The sequence below is a fragment of the Carassius auratus genome, chromosome 9 (assembly GCF_003368295.1).
Source record: "Carassius auratus strain Wakin chromosome 9, ASM336829v1, whole genome shotgun sequence".
NCBI lineage: Eukaryota > Metazoa > Chordata > Actinopteri > Cypriniformes > Cyprinidae > Carassius > Carassius auratus.
Genome location: NC_039251.1, coordinates 28,081,178 through 28,094,977, shown reverse-complemented (window position 1 = coordinate 28,094,977; position 13,800 = coordinate 28,081,178). Strand labels below are relative to the sequence as shown.

The window sequence follows — 13,800 nt, the reverse complement described above, 5'->3', positions numbered from 1 at the left end:
TCATGAGCAGAAACCTTTTTATTTTGGGTATGTAATTTCGGTCTCCATGCCAAAAAAGGGGGGTTACAAGTAAGGGGTTAACCGTGTCAAAAGCAGTGGACAGATCAAGCAGGATAAGTACTGAAAATTTGGATTCTGCTCTTGCCAATCTTAGAGCTTCATTATTATTAATTTACAGCTATTATTAAATAAAATAATAAATATGATCAACCAATAGTTGCATTGCTTTTTGTACGGAACCTCTGTGCCACATACATAATACTTAATTCAACTCTACTTAGTTTCTAAAGCACTTTCAACACCACAAGTGGAATCAATATTGTGTCTGTCCCTTGCAAATTATCAGCATCTTACTGTTATGGTGTTCTGATTTCATGCTTTACACTCTTAATAAAAATGGATCTAACCACTGTTTATAGCAGAATGCATTAATAAATGACAATTGCAAATAGCAAACAAGATGATTTTCACATTTTGAAAAAAATGTAGGCTACAAGCTCCAGGTTTGACTGTCTTGTGAGTCTTGTGAGCAAATGTTCTGTATGTTTTAAAGTTTATTTCAATTCTGGCGCTCTCTCATGACAGCTAGTGATGCGCTCTGACGCACCTGTCATCTGATGGAGGTGGAACTTAGCGATTGCCTTTTTCTTTATTCATTTTATTTTTTAACCGTTTTTATATATGTGTGGGTGAAGGAGGATAAAAGTGGCCACGGGTTTCACATCCTGACCATCTATCCTCAGTATTTTTTGTTGTTTGGATTGTCACTGGTACTTACCTTCATTTGATGACAAATGGATGTACATTTATACTGATAACGTATTTTACACTTTTTCTTTAGTTAAATAAATATTGTCAAGCTCCAGTTGTGTGTGGTGTCTCCTTTATTTTGTTGCAGTTTGGTTATAATCGTAACAATGTGTACACATTTGTCTGATCTAATATCTGATTTTATGTCTGTTAGAGAAAAAAACATTATTTATATGTGGTCTTTGTCTGTTTTAAAGTGAAGTTACCTTACTTTGGTAACACTTTATTTTAGGGTCTCTTAACTAGTTGCTTATTAGCATGCATATTACTAGAATATTAGACATTTATTATAACTAATTAAACATATATCAATGCCTTATTCTACATACCTAATCCTACCAAATACCTAAACTTAAAGAAATATTTCACTAAAAAATAAGCAATATAATGTAAGTGGATGGGAATCATGGCTTTGAGAGTATTACAAACATACAAACAAAACCAAATTAAACCCTGCGGCTTGTGACGATAGACAATACACTGATGTGTAAAGACGTGTTCTTAACAGCTAGCACCTTATTTAACAAAAAGCAAGATGGACCCAATACTGATGGCAACCTCCATGATGTGCTCTGCAGTTGATGTTGTGTTTTTGTTAGTTTCTCCTCTCTTTAGTTATATTCCTGCAATCAGTTTCACCAGAGACAAATTTCTGGACATTAGGCACCAAACACTCCCTATATATTACCGGTTTTCAACTATTCTGATGTTTTGCTCGACAAAGTAGTTGGCAGAGCAGCTGTGCTGATCAAGTGCTTCAGGACGCGCAGACGGGGGAAGAGAGCCTGTGCCCTCATGAAGCTCAAAGTGTTGATTTCGAATGCCATTGCCTAGCATCTATCTGGCAAACCTCCACTCTCTACCCAACAAAACGGACAAACTTATTCTGCTCTACTCTGTTGCTCTGAGTTTCATGGAAACTTGGTTAAACGACACCATTCCATACAGTGCACTCCATGTGCCCGGCTTTCAGCTGTTCAGAGTGGACCACATTGCAGAATCAATGAGGAAATCGTGCAGCAGGGGGACATGCTTTTACATCGAGAAAAGGTGGTGTACAGATGTAACAGTGTTAAAGATGTGCTGTTTAGATCTAGAAACACTCGTCATTAACTGCAAGCCATTCTATTCGCCACAGGAGTTTTGCTTGTTAATTCTTGTTAGTGTTTACATTCAACCACAAGTGCACATGGGCCTGGCTTTATAGAAACTCGCTGATCAGATCACAGAGACAGAACAACAACACCCTGACTCTGTTTTAATCATTCTTGGGGACTTTAATAAAGCCAATCTCTCTCGTGAACTGCCAAAATTTAGACAGCACATCACATGTCCCACCAGAGACAGTAATATACTGGATCACTATAACAACACAATAAAGGATGCATATCACTTTGTTCCACTAGCAGCTTTGGGATGCTCTGATCAATATTTGGTTCATCTTATACCAATCTACAGGCAAAAATAATTCAGCTTAACCTGTATTAAGGACTGTAAAAAAAGATGGACTTATGATGCAGAGCAGGATTTACAAGCTTGTTTTGAACTTACTGATTGGAGTGAATTTAAAGATGCTGCCACCGATCTGGACAAGCTCACAGAGACTGTTACATCATATGTAGGTTTCTGTGAGGATATCTGTATTCCTAACAAGACTCATCTAACTTAAAACAATGACAAACCATGGATCACTGCAAAACTCAGACAGCTCCATCAGGTCAAAGAAGATGCTTACAGGAAGGGGGGCAGTGTCTTGTATAAACAGGCCAATTACACACTCGAAAAGGAGATCAGAGTGGCAAAGAGGAATTATTCTGGAAAATAAGGACTCAGTGTCACGGGGCGGTAGAGAGCGCCAAAGAAAGAACAGGGTCTGGGTCCAAATGCACATTACTTTTTGATAAACAGGAACAAAAAGGCCAACAAGGCAAAAACAAAACAGAACCAAATGACAGGGACACAAGCAGAAGCAACCTGAATGCAAAAAAATGAATGTCAAGTAACAATTAACATATAACACAGCCAGACAGAGTGGTGCGTGAGATGAGAATATATAGTCTGTGATAATGGGCAACAGCTGTGTGTGTGATTGAGTGACCAGGTGTGCGGAGTGTAGGTAAATGAGTCCGGAAGCAGGGGAGAAACACAGGTGGAGCAACTAAAACAATGATTAGGTAACAAGACGGGCGGGGTCAGAGAAAGACAGGAGAGAGCCCATGGCACCAAACAAACACAACACTCACAGAAGACAGTGACAGAAAGACAGAAGACTGTGACACTCAGTTCACGACTCAGCATCAGTGTGGAAAAGTCTGAAGGAGATCATCAACTACAAGACACTGTCCCCCAGCACTGTGGAGAATCAACAACTGGCAGATGATCTGAATGAGTTTGCAGGTTTAAAAAAAACTCCCAATACCTGCCCTGAACACCTCTTGACACACCCATTCACACCTTCTGCAACCCCACCCCAAACAACCGCTCTCACACCTCTCCCCCACACCTGCAATTCAGATCAGGAAAACCGAGGTGTGCCAGGTCTTCCAGAAGCAGAAAAGGAAAAAAGCACCAGGCCCAGATTGTGTTATACCAGTCTGTCTGAAATCTTATGCTGACGAGCTGGCCCCCTTCTTCACAAAGATCTTCAATCGATCACTGGAGCTGTGCAAAGTCCCTTTATGCTTCAAACGCTCCACTATCATCCCCATCCCAAAGAAATCCAAAATTACAGGACTAAATGACTACAGGCCTGTGACTTTACCATTTGTGGTCATGAATTCATTTGAAAAACTAGTGTAGGCCCGCCTGAAGGACATTACAGGACCCTTGCTGGATCCTCTTCAGTTTGCCAACAGAAAAAAACAGGTCTGTTGACGATGTTGTCAACATTGGACTACATTATGTTCTGTAACATCTAGATAGACCAGGGACTTATGTGAGGATCCTGTTTGTGGATTTTAGCTCAGCCTGAAACAATATAATTCCAAAAGGCCTCCTGCCCAAACTAACTCAGTTCTCCCTACTCACCTCCATCTCCTCTCACTCACCATCATGGACAACACTGTGACTGCAGTGGAGTCATTCAGGTTCCTGGGCACTACTATCTCTCAGGACCTGAAGTGGGACATTCACATTTACTCAATTGTGAAAAAGGCCCAGAGGAGGTTGTACTTCCTTAGCCAGTTGAGGAAGTTAAACCTGCCATTGGAGCTGCTGAAACAGTTCGACTCCATCATCATTGAATCTGTCCTCTGCACTTCAATATCTGTCTGGTTCAGCTCAGCTGCCAAGACTACAGAGGGTAGTCCGGACTGCTGAGCGAATCTCTGGTACAACCCTCCCTTCTATTCTATTCTATGAACACTTGACAATAACTGTGGAACACGCAACACTATTTATATTTATTTATCTGAGATAACCACATCACATCTTTTGGGGGTGAATTATGTCTTATTACTCTCATCGCGAAGCAATGAGGAAGTTGTGGCCTAATGGTTAGAGGGTTGGACTCCCAATTGAAGGGTTGTGAGTTCTAGTCTCGGGCCGGACGGAATTGTGGGTGGGGGGTAGTGCATGAACAGCTCTCTCTCCACCTTCAATACCACGACTTAGGTGCCCTTGAGCAAGGCATCGAACCCCCAACTGCTCCCCGGGCGCCGCAGCATAAATGGCTGCCCACTGCTCCGGGTGTGTGCTCACAGTGTGCGTGTGTGTTCACTGCTCTGTGTGTGTGCATTTCGGATGGGTTAAATGCAGAGCACAAATTCTGAGTATGGGTCACCATACTTGGCTGAATGTCACTTCACTTTCACTTTCAAAGAGTAAAATAAAAAAAACTTGAACAGTCTCGCTGCGTTGTTTTCTGCTGTATGAATGTAGTCAAGCTGCACGCTTCAGTGAAACATTATCATCTCAAAATCATGTTCAGCGTGGGGGAATTAGATATAATGAAGGGAGACATGAAAAATGTTTTCATATGGATTACTTTATCAAAGAATATTTTTTTCGGCAGCACTTGTTTAAAGTTTAGTGAGTATTCACTAAGTTACAGTTCATTTTAATGATGCGTCTAAATGAAGATCACCACAGACAAAGGCTGCAGACAGCACACCTTGTTTCTTATCTTTATTTTATAAATGCACAAAAGGTTTGTTATTATGTCTGTGTAACCCCTAGGGGGCCTTGTCGAACCAGTCAACCAACAATCTAAATTTTATATATTCACAAGCAGGCTATCCCACTAAAGGGAAATAAAAGGAGAGAGAGGGACTGGAGTATTATAAAAATAGAAACGGTTTATTTTATTTTTCTCCAGTTAGACACACTTAAAATAACAAACATTAGGCCTCTGGTCAACAAATTCAGGGACAGGGACAACAAAGTGCAAAATCAAAATGTGTATAACAAAGATCAGCAAAACTCAATCAGCAAATACAGAATGAATAAGGCACATCACAAATCATATGCACAGAAAACAAAATAAATTTACACTCAGCAAACCAGTGACCACACAACAAAATTGTTATTCCCCGTCCCAGGATATTGCACCAACCCAATGGCCCAAGATACAAACATAAAACATACAGCAACGCACACAGATGAAGACTAATGAGCAACACAATGGGCCTTCCGCCCACACACACACACAACTGAATACTAAAAACAGGGCACAGGAAAAACAGTGGCCAAGATGGCATATGACGGTCCTCCTGTATGGACACAGACCGCAGCGTCGAACCAAGAGCTTGTTTAGTTGTAATACTGTAGCAATCGCCTTATTCCGTCTGGTTTTTACTCATACATTCCCTGGCCAATATTCTCAGCACAACAAACAGCACTCGGCAAACTTGTAGTGGTCATACTCTAAATCAGTGAATTGTCATTGAAACGCAGACACAATCCGTAGCCGGTGAGGGCTCATGAAGATGGAGCTAGATGTAACCACGGCACTGAATAACCCACAAACACCAAGTCGAGATCAACTCGTACAACCAACCAAGAGTCCAAGGAACCAAGAATCTATAGTAAAACACTAATCAGAGAAACCGCCAGCTTGCTACATTTAAAGGTGCAACGCCAAACGCCCACCACCTGATTCAATCAAGGTGCAATTCCCGCTGCCTACGCCCTACCCGCTACATCTGTAAGTTCTTTTTGGGGTTATCAGGAAAAAATTATTCATAACGTGTTCAACTCAAAAGGGTTAATGTCAAACCTAAGTATGTTTAGTTGACAGTGTGAACTTTTCAGTCCATCAGAAAGAAGCTTCACTCCTGAATCCTGCAGGTGATTGTTACTCAGGTCCAGGTCTGTCAAATGAGAGTTTGATGATTGTAGAGCAGAAGACACAGTTTCACAGCTTGTTTCATCAAGTCGACAGCTGTCAAAACTGCCAAAACAGAATGTTTAACAAGATTAATTTCTGATGTTCAGTGATTATGCAATAACTTATTGTGGCTTTCACAATAGGGACAGGATATTATTTTATGTAGTATTTTAACATTTAAATAATTAGTGATATAGAACAGAAAATAATAATAATTAAACACCATTCAGTGAAATTACTCACAGGGCTTTTCTGCAGCATCTCAAAGCTGGAACAAGTCTCTTGTAGTCTACTTGTTTTGACGTGAATCTCTTTGGGTTGAACTCATCCAGCACCTTCTCTGACATCAGCAGTACTGAGGTCAGCACTGTGCACATTGAAGATGAGAGGTCTCTTCCTGTATATTCATCTGAACTGAGGTAACTCTGGATTTCCTCATATAATGAATTATCTTTCAGCTCAAGTAAGCAGTAGAATAGGTTGACTGTAGTTTCATCTGAAATTACCTGTTTTTGTAATGCTTTAATGTGTTCAGTTGTTTGTCTGATGCTCACACTGTTGTCTTTAGTGTGTGTGATCAGGCCTTTGAGCAGGTTCTGACTGGATTCCAGTGAAATTCCCATCAGAAACCGCAGGAAAAGGTCCAGATGTCCTCTCTTACTCTGCATGGCTTTATCAGTGGCCCCCTTGTTAAGTCGTGAAATTTGACATTTCTAAAAAGGAACTGAAGCTTTTGTCTGGCTGTAGTTTGTGAATCTTTAAAGAAAAACTGAAGCTCTAGCATGTTCTTGTTCAGGTAGCAGATGAACACATGCAATGCAGCAAGGAACTCTTGAACACTCAGATGCACAAAGCTGAAGACCTTTGTCTTATAAAGTCCATCTTCCTTCTTAAAGATCTCAGCGATCATTCCTGTGAACTCAGTTTCTTTACTCACATTAATACCACATTCTTTCAGATCTTTCTCATAGAACACAATGTTTTCCTTCTTCAGCTGTTTAAATGCTAGTTTGGCTAACTTCAAAATCATTTTTCTATTTAATTTTAAGTGCTCTGATTGTTCCCTCTCTTTTTGTTCATCATACTTCTGGGTCTTTATGTTCATCTGTATACGCAGGAAGTGAATGTACATTTCAGTGAGTGTTGTGCTTATGTTCTCTGTATTGTTCTTGATGAGAATATCCTGAAGTACTGTGGCTGTTATCCAGCAGAACACAGGAATGTGGCACATTATGTAGAGACTACGAGACGTCTTAATGTGTGAGATGATTCTGGAGGCTTGAGTTTCATCTGTGATTCTCTTTCTGAAGTACTGCTCCTTCTGTTGGTCATTGAATCCTCGCACCTCTGTAAACAATCCCACATACCGAGGAGGGATCTGATTGGCTGCTGCTGGTCGTGATGTCACCCAGACAAGAGCTGATGGAAGCAGCTTTCCTTTGACCAGACTTGTAAACAGCACATCTACAGATGCTCTTTCCTCAACAGTGTACAGTGTGTCACTTTTAAAGTTTAATGGCAGACGACTCTCATCAAGTCCATCAAATATAACTGCTAGCTTACATTTCTTATATAGCTTTGATTCATCCAAGTCCTTCAATTCAGTATAAAATTTCAGCAGAAGCTCATGGAGATTGACCTCTGTGCTTTTAATCATGTTGATTTCTCTGAATGGAAGCAAAAACACACAGTCTATATCCTGATTGGTGTTTCCTTCTGCCCAGTCCAGGATGAATTTTTGCACAGAGACAGTTTTTCCAATGCCAGCGACTCCCTTGGTCAGCACAATCTTCACCTCATTTTTTTTCCTCAGTTCAGTAAATATATCATTACATTTTATAGGTTTGACCTTTGTTTTTTTATTTTTGAAAGCTTCATCAATCTTATGAATCTCATGTTCATGATTGACATCTTCCATATCTCCCTCCGTGATGAACAGGTCTGTGTAGACAGTCTCGAGATCTGTATCATTGTCTTTGTTGCCTTCAAAAATATACTTTGCTTTTTTCTTCATGTTAGTTTTGTGAATTTGCAAGAATTTCTGCAGCATTAAATCCTCTGTTAAAAAGGCTGTTAAAAATGAATACAAACATGATGAAAAAGTTAAATTGTAGGTTGTTCTCTAATTTTTATCTCCATTGTATACCACTCTATATGAGGTGTAATGGCAGTCATTTCCATCTTCAGGGGTTAAATGTTGAAAAGTCAGTCAGCTCTTTGACGTGGTCTGCTGGTGCAGTACAGGACCACTCACACTTATACCATTAATATATCCCAAACCCTGACCTGTCCAACATTATTAACAAATCTCAGCTGTATATAGACTTAAATAAAACTTTTATAATCTAACATAATTTTATAATCTTTTATAATCTAATGTGATTTATAAAGTACACAGTATGCAGTGTAAAGTGTACTGTGTACTGCACAGTGTACTGTGTAAAGTGTGCAGGATCTAGAATTATCCAATATATGATTTTTAATTATGCAACATTTATTTCTGCACCTGTTTCATTGTTGAGATCAAATCCAGTCTGAGCACAGTTGATGATCTTGACTGGAAAGGAGAAAGAGAGGTCACTTTTTTTTACATTACAGGTTTGACATTACAATATTTTTCTCTTTTACCTTCCATGTGTTTGTTCTCTAACTGTTCAGCAAGATTGTTCTGGGTAATCTTTTTCAGGATATCAAGAGTGGTATTCACAGCCCTTTCTGGCCCAAAACGATCCAGCATCTGATCCACTGTATCTGTTGCATCAGCCTTTTCCAGTACAGAAGCCGGAATAGGTCCATCTTCTCTTAAGAAGCTCTTAAATCTCTTCAAATGTTCTTCTTCCAGGTCATCCAGTGTGTCATAAAGCAGCTGTTTAACTGACGCCATCTTTCTTCACCGACTGCTGTTAGACATGAAGTAAATGCTTTACAATAGGTCCACTCTAACTGGGCACTTACAAAACAGGGCCTGAAACTCAAACTTTTTTTTTTTTTTTTACTTTTTCATAAAATGATAAACTAAAAATGATCTCCCGAGGTTGGTGGTTGAGTATTATTTCCTCCAGATTATATGAAATTTGAAAGACTATTATTTTCTACTGTTTTCAGTTAATCCATAAATCAGTGATATTAAGACCAAAAACCTCTGAGTGTTACAGTTGGGTGTGTGCTAGCATAGAAACAAAGCGCTCGAGGAGAGTATTAATCAAAAGAGGAGTTAACTGAACATCGATGGAGATAACATAGACAATATACAACACTACTACATTAACACATTAACTAACATCAGGATACAACATCAACTGAACTCACATTTATCACGGACGAAGAAGAATTAAACAGACAGGGTATTTAAAGGTCCCGTTTTACACGCTTTTTTGAAGCTTTGATTGTGTTTACAGTGTGCAATATAACATGTGTTCATGTTTCGCGTGTAAAAAAACACAGTATTTTTCACACAATTCGTCTATCTGTATATCGCTGTTTTCACTGTCATAAAAATGGGCTGATGACTTCTTTGTTCTATAAAGCCCCTCCTTCAGAAATACGTAATGAGTTCTGATTGTGCCAGCGGATCCTGTGTTGTGATTCGACAGCAACTTAGCGCACGCTGCCCTCCTGGTAACGCGATTGGGCTAGTTTTGGAGTAGTTTTGAGAAGCAAGTGGGCAGGAGCATGTGCTGGAGATGTACTTATCACGGGAGTGTTTTTACTGACGAGATGCACATGAAAATCGCATTCGTTTTTTAGCACAGCCCTAACATCTAGTTAACAAAGTTAAACAGCGTTGCCCTTTGTGTAATAGGTTACAGAAACTGTTAAACGCACCAACTTAAATAATAAATACACTTACAGGTTGTGGCCCATAAACAACGCCTTCTCCAGACAAAGGGGGAACTGCTCCATCTTTCAAGAATAATCTTTGTGTGAATCCGGCATTAAACTGATTGAGATTGAGGAAGATGTCCTCAGCAAGCTGTCCTCAGCAAAATGTGCTGCACATAGTTTTACATGTGGATTATAATTTTCGGGAACCGAGTTAAACATAAATTGTAACCATTAATCTCCAAGTACAGCGTCCCTGGGAAGCCCAAACAAAGATGATTGGACTCCGAGATGAAAAACAGCGTTTCGACGACATGGCGACAAAAAACACAAACACAGCTCTTCCTTCTCCCTCGGAGCGCAACAAGACCACGCCCCCTTTTTGTGAATTCATGTGGGTGGAGGTTAGTCAAAAAACTGTTTTAGTGACGTCATTATCAATCACCTTTATTTTTATTTATATAGTGCTTTAAACAAAATACATTGCGTCAAAGCACTGAACAACATTCATTTGGAAAACAGTGTCTCAATAATGCTAAATGATAGTTAAAGGCAGTTCATCATTGAATTCAGTGATGTCATCTCTGTTCAGTTTAAATAGTGACTGTGCATTTATTTGCAATCAAGTCAATGATATCGCTGTAGATGAAGTGACCCCAACTAAGCAAGCCAGAGGCGACAGCGGCAAGGAACCGAAACTCCATCGGTGACAGAATGGAGAAAAAAACCTTGGGAGAAACCAGGCTCAGTTGGGGGGCCAGTTCTCCTCTGACCAGACGAAACCAGTAGTTCAATTCCAGGCTGCAGCAAAGTCAGATTGTGCAGAAGAATCATCTGTTTCCTGTGGTCTTGTCCTGGTGGTCCTCTGAGACAAGGTCTTTACAGGGGATCTCTATCTGGGGCTCTAGTTATCCTGGTCTCCGCTGTCTTTCAGGGCAGTAGAGGTCCTTTCTAGGTGCCGATCCATCATCTGCTCTAGATACGTACTGGATCCGGGCGACTGCAGTGACCCTCTGATCTGGATACAGACTGGATCTGGTGGCCACGGTGACCTCGGAACAAGAGTAACGTCATTACTGCAGGAACTAGAGGGCTGTAGTCCAAACGGGTCGTTTTTTGTCTGCGAATTCTGTTAAATAGAATATCTTGTTTGGCATTGAACTTTGAGCTTTAGAATTTTACAGATATTATTTATACTCTATAAAAACAACATTACACACTAACTAAAGTTTAAAACATAGGATCACGAAGAAGGGGACCTTTAAGCACACAGGAGGTAATCAGGGAACTGGAGACAGGTGGGGATCAATCAATTAACAAAACAGGAAAAAGTCAAATTAAGGAAACAGAAAGTCCATGAACATAAAACTGAGCATAAGAAGTGGTATTTTTATTGAAAATTTCATGTATAGCTTTTCATGACCTTTTCATAACGGTCAAAACGGTTTTATAACAATGTTATATTTTATTAAATTTAAGAATGTAATAAATTAAATCTAGTTAACATCAGAGATATTAGGCTACAAACAGAATTGATGCTCCGGCAATGTACAAATGTATTTGTTTAGTCTTTTGGTATAATCTAACATTTTTAAGTAAAATTGTAAGTTTGAGTATGTTTAGCGTCATAAGTTTCCTTTTGGGGGCCCACGGAAGGATTCATCCTACACAAAGGGCCTCCTGCTGAAAAAGTTTGAGAACCACTGGTCTAGAGAACACAAGTGAAATCCATTCAATACAGTTTCAAAAAAACCTCCCTTTGGAAAGCAGGTATCCTTTTGAATGTCAGTGTCTGTTACAGTATACAACATAAAGCGTATATATACACTGAAATTAGGCAATAAGTTTAATTAAACATTTTTTTTATTACACCACTGTAAAAAGTTCTTGCAATAGAGAAAATCACACAAAGAAAAGTTCAAAGACCTGAGAATTTAATATGAACACACAATACAGTATACTATCAGTTATTGTACAGTAATAAAAACTATAAACACCATTAGCACAACTAATATAAATTACCTTTTTAATTTGGTTTAGATTCAAATTTAGTTCATGCACTAGTAAGATTATTTTACTAGTATAAATATTTAAATTATATTTATTTCATTTTAAGTAAATTTCACCTCTATCATGCTTTTTCACTTTTTTAATTTTTGTCAGTGTGTAAGGTGTATGTTTGGGCATAAAAAAAAGATATGCCAACTTACACATCACTCCAAAGGGACATATTTAGTTTTTTAAAAATCCCTTCTCAAGAACTACAGATGGTTCTACCTCCCCATGTACAGCCGCCGCTGCATCTGCAAAGTTCATTTGCATCTTTTGACTGAGTGGTGCTTTAACCAAAATTTAGCAAACATGCGCATCAAAGCACATTTTTGTAAATAGCCGTCAGCTTTGCATCACTAATGTGTTACATTTGATGGCTACAGTCGGGGAAAATGAAAGAAAAACACTGTAGTTAAAATATTTAAATTGTTTCTATGCATTAATAATGTTATCATGTTTATTCTTGTAGAAATTAAGTATTTATACTTTAAGAAAATAAGGGAAACATTAAGGGACAATCCAAATATTTGTCATATTTGTTTTGCTTCATCTATTTACGTAGGCTACAATTATTCAAAAAAAAAATAATAAATAATAATGTCATTTAAAAAATGTCATTGGTCTGAGTAAATTTGACCGAATTATGACTTTAAAGGTTAGTGATTTAGGAGGTGAAAATACTGTAAAATTACAAATGGCATTGGATTTTAGAGCATAACAACTGAAGGTCTTTGAAACGTTAGCCAATAAAGCATTTTTTTTAAACAATGGAACTTAAAGTTTTGAACTAAAATATTATTTCAACCATATAACCTGTTATTGCAAGCCTGAGACTTGAACCCACAACCCTAGGGTTAGGAGTCAAACTCTCTAACCACTAGGCCAAGACCTCCCCACAGTCCAAAACTAAAGAAGGCTCCGTTTAAAATCACTGAAGTTGTCAATTAATTAAGCTCTTATTTACATTGTGTGCATATTGTTGATTATAATGAGAGAACTTGAGTTTAACCATGGACACTATTTATTAATCTGTCCATTCTTTAGAGTTTTAATGATTTAGCTAAATCGTGCAGGTTTAATTTATCCCTTTCATTTTTTAGGCTAATTAGGCCTAAGTAATGGGAAAGAAATTATACAGTGCCTCACGTTTTACTAAAATAAAGGATATAACTCATAAAACATGCAACAATTTCAACAATCAGTGTACAGACAAATATATTTTTCCCAAGAAGTTATCTGTTAAATGAGTAAAAACTAAAATATGGTGTAATACTGTGTAGCTTAGAGAAAATATAAGCACAGGCTCAGGCACAGGCTGACATTTATCCTGCTTGAATTCGTTCTAAGAAATGCACATAACTTCATAAATACCAAACTTACATCTGTGAATATTCAACATATCACTGCATATTTTTTCAATTATAAAACACTAGACAGAAACTTAGACATAAAAAATATATATATAAAAAAAGATTTAACTGTCTACAACCCCCCCCCCACCCACCCAAATATAAGAAAATATATTTCCCAATAGTATTGAAGGCTTCTACAAACTATTTAGTCAGTAAACATACCACTGCATAGTTTTTTTTTTTTCAATTATAAAACACTAGACAGAAACTTCATATACGTGATTTATTTTAGCACTAGAAAAATACAATAAGAATAATTTGAGTAAGAAAAATAAGAATAATAAGAAAAATAAAAAAGATTTAACTTTGTTTGCAAATTACAGAACATCCTGCGATTGCTAGAAATGCAGCATTTACAGTGAATTACAATAAACATGC

At 38.2% G+C, this 13,800-nt stretch overlaps 1 pseudogene; it reads right to left on the bottom strand.

Annotated features, from left to right (window-relative positions):
- Positions 1-13,800, bottom strand: part of LOC113108958 (NACHT, LRR and PYD domains-containing protein 3-like) — a 57,326-nt pseudogene that overhangs the window by 31,625 nt on the left and 11,901 nt on the right.